At 41.9% G+C, this 5,624-nt stretch overlaps 1 non-coding gene across 1 annotated transcript; it reads right to left on the bottom strand.

Annotated features, from left to right (window-relative positions):
• Nucleotides 1-2,569: 2,569 nt before the first annotated feature.
• Nucleotides 2,570-2,663, bottom strand: trnai-uau (transfer RNA isoleucine (anticodon UAU)). The gene is made up of 2 exons: nucleotides 2,626-2,663; nucleotides 2,570-2,605 (listed from the first exon to the last, which is right to left on the bottom strand). It is a non-coding gene; the product is annotated as a tRNA-Ile (tRNA).
• Nucleotides 2,664-5,624: the final 2,961 nt, after the last annotated feature.

The raw sequence follows: 5,624 nt of genomic DNA, 5'->3' as shown, positions 1-5,624 counted from the left end.
CTCTCTCTCTCTCTCGCTCTCTCTCTCTCACACACACACACACGCGCGCACGCGCGCGCACACACACGCGATGCGCAAAACTCCGCGTTTGAACAGTCAATAGCAAATACTTAAACTAATAACAAAGCATACTTACAGTCGCTGATTCAGAAGCGGCAGATTGTCATAGCAAAGTCAGAATTATGGTCGTCCATAAAATGCATTGCTGTTCTGTTGTAAGTAATCTTAAAGATTCCTAAATGCATCTACTTTCGGAAGGCCAAATAAAGTGCTTTTGCTTTCGCCTAGAAACACACAGCGTCTCCCTGACATGGCTGCTTCAACACTAACTGCGGTTACTGAAACCACGCCTTCTTTCTTTTCGTGAACATTTGGGCGGCATTAGGCAAATATTTCCACATAGTGAGGTAGATATGTGGGGGCGTGTTAGAACGAGCCGTTTTAGGGGGGTGTGGCAGAGTCTTAACTTTGATAAAGAATATCTCTTTGGTTTTGAGACTTTAGTCTTTGCAACTTCAGGGATCTTATCTATGCACAATCAGCTTGTAACACTCTAAAGAGAAAGGAAAACTTGAAATCGCATCATATGACCCCTTTAAATAAATAAGGTCCTTTTTACAGCAGTATTTTACATAGTTAGCAGTTAAAATATTTCTTGTAAATCTCAACTTAAACATTAATCAAATTAAATATAAAACCAAAGCTATTTGCCACTGCCAGGGCATTAACGTTTTGTCTAGTTTGTTATAGAAAAACAAGTTATGCTCAGAGTCCAGAGCATCGATCATAATGTTATAACAGGCACCTTCCGAGTAGACACCTGCACTCCCTGCACCGCACCCGCAGGACCCACCGCAGCAGAGTGCGGCATGGGACAACACTTGATGGGCGAGTGCTGGTGCGAGCGGGTAGAGACTCGTGTGTGCGCGCGGGCTGCGGGAGAATAAAATGATTCAGGAACGCAATGGCCAATCAAAGGTGTTTAAGTTAGAATCCACTCACCGCTCAAAAGTTCTTGCACAGTGCTGAAAATTGCGTGCTTACGAATCCTCTCATTATAGCACACAAAGTGTAGACATTATGGAAGATTCATTGTGCATATATTCACTGTGTTATAACAGAGCTTTATGAGATCGCGATGAACTGAGATGTCAGATTTTAAGTGATAATAAAGGGAGCGCTGGTCGTATTCTGCCATGCCAAACCATGCACACAACAGCCCATGCTTGCTTTTCTGTTAAAAATAACAGAGAACCGTGGTTTGTGAATGTTGATGCTTAAATCATTTTATAGGGAGCGCCGGGTGTCCTGACGTTTTATCCTACCCGACAGATTGTCCTACCAGGGCTTACAACGCATGCACACATCAATATTGCATTCTTTTTCTCATGCTGAACAACAATATTTATTGTAATTGCATTACTGTAAGGGGTAGGTTTAGGGTTGGGGTAGGTGTAGACGTTAATAAAACACAATCTAATAGGTAGAACATTATTTTATTGTTGGTTTCCAGCCGTAGCTGTATCCCTTCTAACCACAACCGCGAATAACATATAAGTACTGTATTTGCATTACTGTAAGGGTAGTTTTAGGGTTGTGGTCGGTGTTGACGTTAATAAACCATAATTTGACATGTAGCATTTTTCGTTGTCGAATTTTACTACATAATGTTAGTGCTTCAATTGAGCAATGCCATTCAATAGTAGGCTGGTTTTCAATTAGACTGACCTTTCGCAACACCCCGTGAACTTTCTTCTAACTGATTACAGACATCTGATTTTCAACCAATCTTTAATGTTAAGCCATGACCTCCTTTGCTACTGAAATATCTCTCAATTTTTTAAAACTTGCTCCAGGTGAGGCTCAAACTCACAACCTCGGCATTGCTCTGCTGCATACTGCCTTATAAGAACCACGAGCTGACTGATTGCTCCACTGGAGCTGCTGACTGAAAAACATATTACCAAATGCCATGTGAGAAAGCCAAACCGGATTGGTCAATTTTAAGGCCAGACCACTAAGGTTGAATACACAAGCCAGTCCCACTTCATGGAAGATTAGCAAACAAGCTACCTAATGTTAGCACTCAATTGAAGATGTGCATTCAATAGTAGGCTGGTTTTCAATTAGACTGACCTTTCACAAGACCCCATGAACTTTCTTCTAACTGATTACGGACATCTGATTTTCAACCGATCTTTAATGTTAAGCCATGACCTCCTTTGCTACTGAAATGTCTCTCGCTTTCTTAAACCTTGCTCCAGGTGAGGATCGAACTCACAACCTCGGCATTGCTCTGCTGTGTACTGACTTACAAATACCACACTGACCGATTGTACCACAGGAGCTGCTGACAAATTGTGTCATTGGTGCTGCTGAACAACTGCGCCACTGGAGCTGTTGACTCAAATGCATATTACCAAACTCTATGGTCTTTAGTTAGACTGATTTTAAAAACTACACCTCGACCTTTCTTCTAAGTGATAACAGGAATCTAATTTTCATCTGATCATTTATGTTAGGCTTTGAGCTCCATTGCTACTGAAATGTCTCTCGCTTTCTAAAACCTTGCTCCAGGTGAGGTTCGAACTCACAACCTCGGCATTGCTCTGCTGTGTACTGTCTTATAAGTACCGCACGCTGACCAATTGCGCCACTGGAGCAGGTGATGCAAATGCATATTACCAAACACCTTGGTCTTTAGTTAGACTGATTTTAAAAACTACAACGTAACCTTTCTTCTAAGTGATAACAGGAATCAAATTTTCAACTGGGCTGCATTCCAGTCTGTTTTTTTTTTTATGCCCTTCACTCAGAAACTTCCCTCTGTCTCATTTATTCTGATATACGTCATTGATTACGTTGCATGAGTGCCCACTTCTGGTGGAACCCTTGCAATGGGCTGAAGTGGAACATCCTAAGGCCTTGATCACTTAGAATCAGCTATAGATTTGGTTTATTGTTTACATTTTTCAATCAATTTTAAGGCCAGACCACTAAGGCTGAATACACAAGCAAGTCCCACTTCATGGAAGACTAGCACACAAGCTACCAAATGTTAGCGCATCAATTGAAGATGGGCATTCAATAGTAGGCTGGATTTCAATTAGACTAACCTTTCACAACACCCCGTGAACTTTTTTCTAACTGATTATGGACATCTGATTTTCAACCACTCTTTTATGTTAAGCCATGACCCCCTTTGCTACTGAAATGTCACTCAATTTCCAAACACTTAATCCAGGTGAGGCTTGAACTCACAACCTCAGCATTTCTCTGCTGTGTACTGCCATATAAGAACCATGAGCTGACTGATTGCGCCACTGGAGCTGCTGTCCAGTTGTATCACAGGAGCTGTTGACTCAAATGCATATTACCAAACACTATGCTCTTTAGTTAGACTGATTTTAAAAACTACACCATGACTTTTCTTCTAAGTGATAAGAGGAATCTAATTTTCAACTGATTGTTTATCTTAGGCTTTGAACTCCACGGCTACTGAAATGTCTCTCGCTTTCTAAAACCTTGCTCCAGGTGAGGCTCGCACTCACAACCTCGGCATTGCTCTGCTGCGTAATGTCTTATAAGTACCGCGAGCTGACCAATTGTGCCACTGGAGTAGGTGACACCAATAAATATTACGAATTTGTTTGGTGCAGCATTCTATGTGTATATAGGTATGCTTGGGCTGTTATAATTTTTTTTTTAAATCATGTTGTTTGGGGTGGGGATAAACGAAACGCGATCTGCGATGACGTCACAATCGTGTTGCATTGTGGTCTAGGAAGTGCCCTGTAGTGTGCATATGAAGCCGACTCGCTCCCTTGGTCCAAATCGAGGGGTCGAGGGACTATCAATATAAACTTCCCTCTTTCACTTCACGAAGTGGAACACAATTAAAAATGGCAACAGGGATTCCCCCGAGAGAAGTGTTTAGCGAAGTTCGCGAGTACGTGTCTAAAAGTGGAGTGGAACGCAGCCCTGATAATTTAAGTTAGGCTATGAACTCCATTGCTAATGAAATGTCTCTCGTTTTCTAAAACCATGCTCCAGGTGAGGCTTGAACTCACAAACTCGGCATTTCTCTGCTGTGTACTGCCTTATAAGAACCGCACGCTGACCGATTGCACCACTGCAGCTGCTGACCAAATGCACCACTACAGCTGTTGACTCAAATGCATATTACCAAACACTATGGTATTTAGTTAGACTGATATTAAAAGCTACACCGCGACCTTTCTTCTAAGTGATATGAGGATTCTAATTTTCATCTGATCATTTATGTTAGGCTTTGAACTCCATTGCTACTGAAATGTCTCTCGCTTTCTAAAAGCTTGCTCCAGGTGAGGTTCAAACTCACAACCTCAGAATTGCTCTGCTGCGTACTGCCTTATAAGTACCGCGCGCTAACCGATTGCGCCACTGCTGCTGCTGATTGAAAAGCATATTTCCAAATGCCATGTGAGAAATCCAAACCGGATTGGTCAATTTTAAGGCCAGACCACTAAGGCTGAATACACAAGCAAGTCCCACTTCATGGAAGATTAGCAAACAAGCTACCTAATGTTAGCACCTCAATTGAAGATGGGCATTCAATAGTAGGCTGGTTTTCCATTAGGCTGACCTTTCACAACACCCCTTGAACTTTTTTCTAACTGATTACGGACATCTGACTTTCAACCAATCTTTAATGTTAAGCCATGACCTCCTGTGCTACTGAAATGTCACTCAATTTCTAAAAACTTAATCCAGGTGAGGCTTGAACGCACAACCTCAGCATTTCTCTGCTGCGTACTGCCTTATAAGAACCACGAGCTGACTGATTGCGCCACTGGACCTGCTGTCCAGTTGCACCACTGGAGCTGCTGACTCAAATGCATATTACCAAACACTATGCTCTTTAGTTAGACTGATTTTAAAAATTACACCATGACTTTTCTTCTAAGTGATAAGAGGAATCTAATTTTCAACTGATCGTTTATCTCAGGCTTTGAACTCCACGGCTATTGAAATGTCTCTCGCTTTCTAAAGCCTTAATCCAGGTAAGGCTCAAACTCACAACCTCTGCATTGCTCTGCTGCATACTGTCTTATAAGTACCGCGCTGACCAATTGCGCCACTGGATCAAATGCATATTACCAAACACTATGCTCTTTAGTTAGACTGATTTTAAAAATTACACCATGACTTTTCTTCTAAGTGATAAGAGGAATCTAATTTTCAACTGATCGTTTATCTCAGGCTTTTAACTCCACGGCTATTGAAATGTCTCTCGCTTTCTAAAGCCTTAATCCAGGTAAGGCTCGAACTCACAACCTCTGCATTGCTCTGCTGCATACTGTCTTATAAGTACCGCGCGCTGACCAATTGCGCCACTGGAGCAAGTAACACAAATAAATATTAGGAATTTGTTTGGTGCAGCATTCTATGTGTATATAGGTATACTTGGGCTGTTATCATTTTTTTTTTTATTCATGTATTATAGAGTTGTTTGGGGTGGGGATAAACGAAACGAGATCTGCGATGACGTCACAATCGTTTTGCATTGTGGTCTGTGGAGTGGCCTGAAGTGTGCATATGAAGCAGACTCGCTCCCTCGGTCAAAATCGAGGGGTCGAGGGTCT

This window comes from Sinocyclocheilus anshuiensis, unplaced genomic scaffold (assembly GCF_001515605.1).
Source record: "Sinocyclocheilus anshuiensis isolate Anshui unplaced genomic scaffold, SAMN03320099.WGS_v1.1 scaffold653, whole genome shotgun sequence".
In the NCBI taxonomy this organism is placed as follows: domain Eukaryota; kingdom Metazoa; phylum Chordata; class Actinopteri; order Cypriniformes; family Cyprinidae; genus Sinocyclocheilus; species Sinocyclocheilus anshuiensis.
The sequence above is the reverse complement of the archived record's forward strand: the minus strand, read 5'-3'. Positions and strand labels throughout refer to the sequence as shown.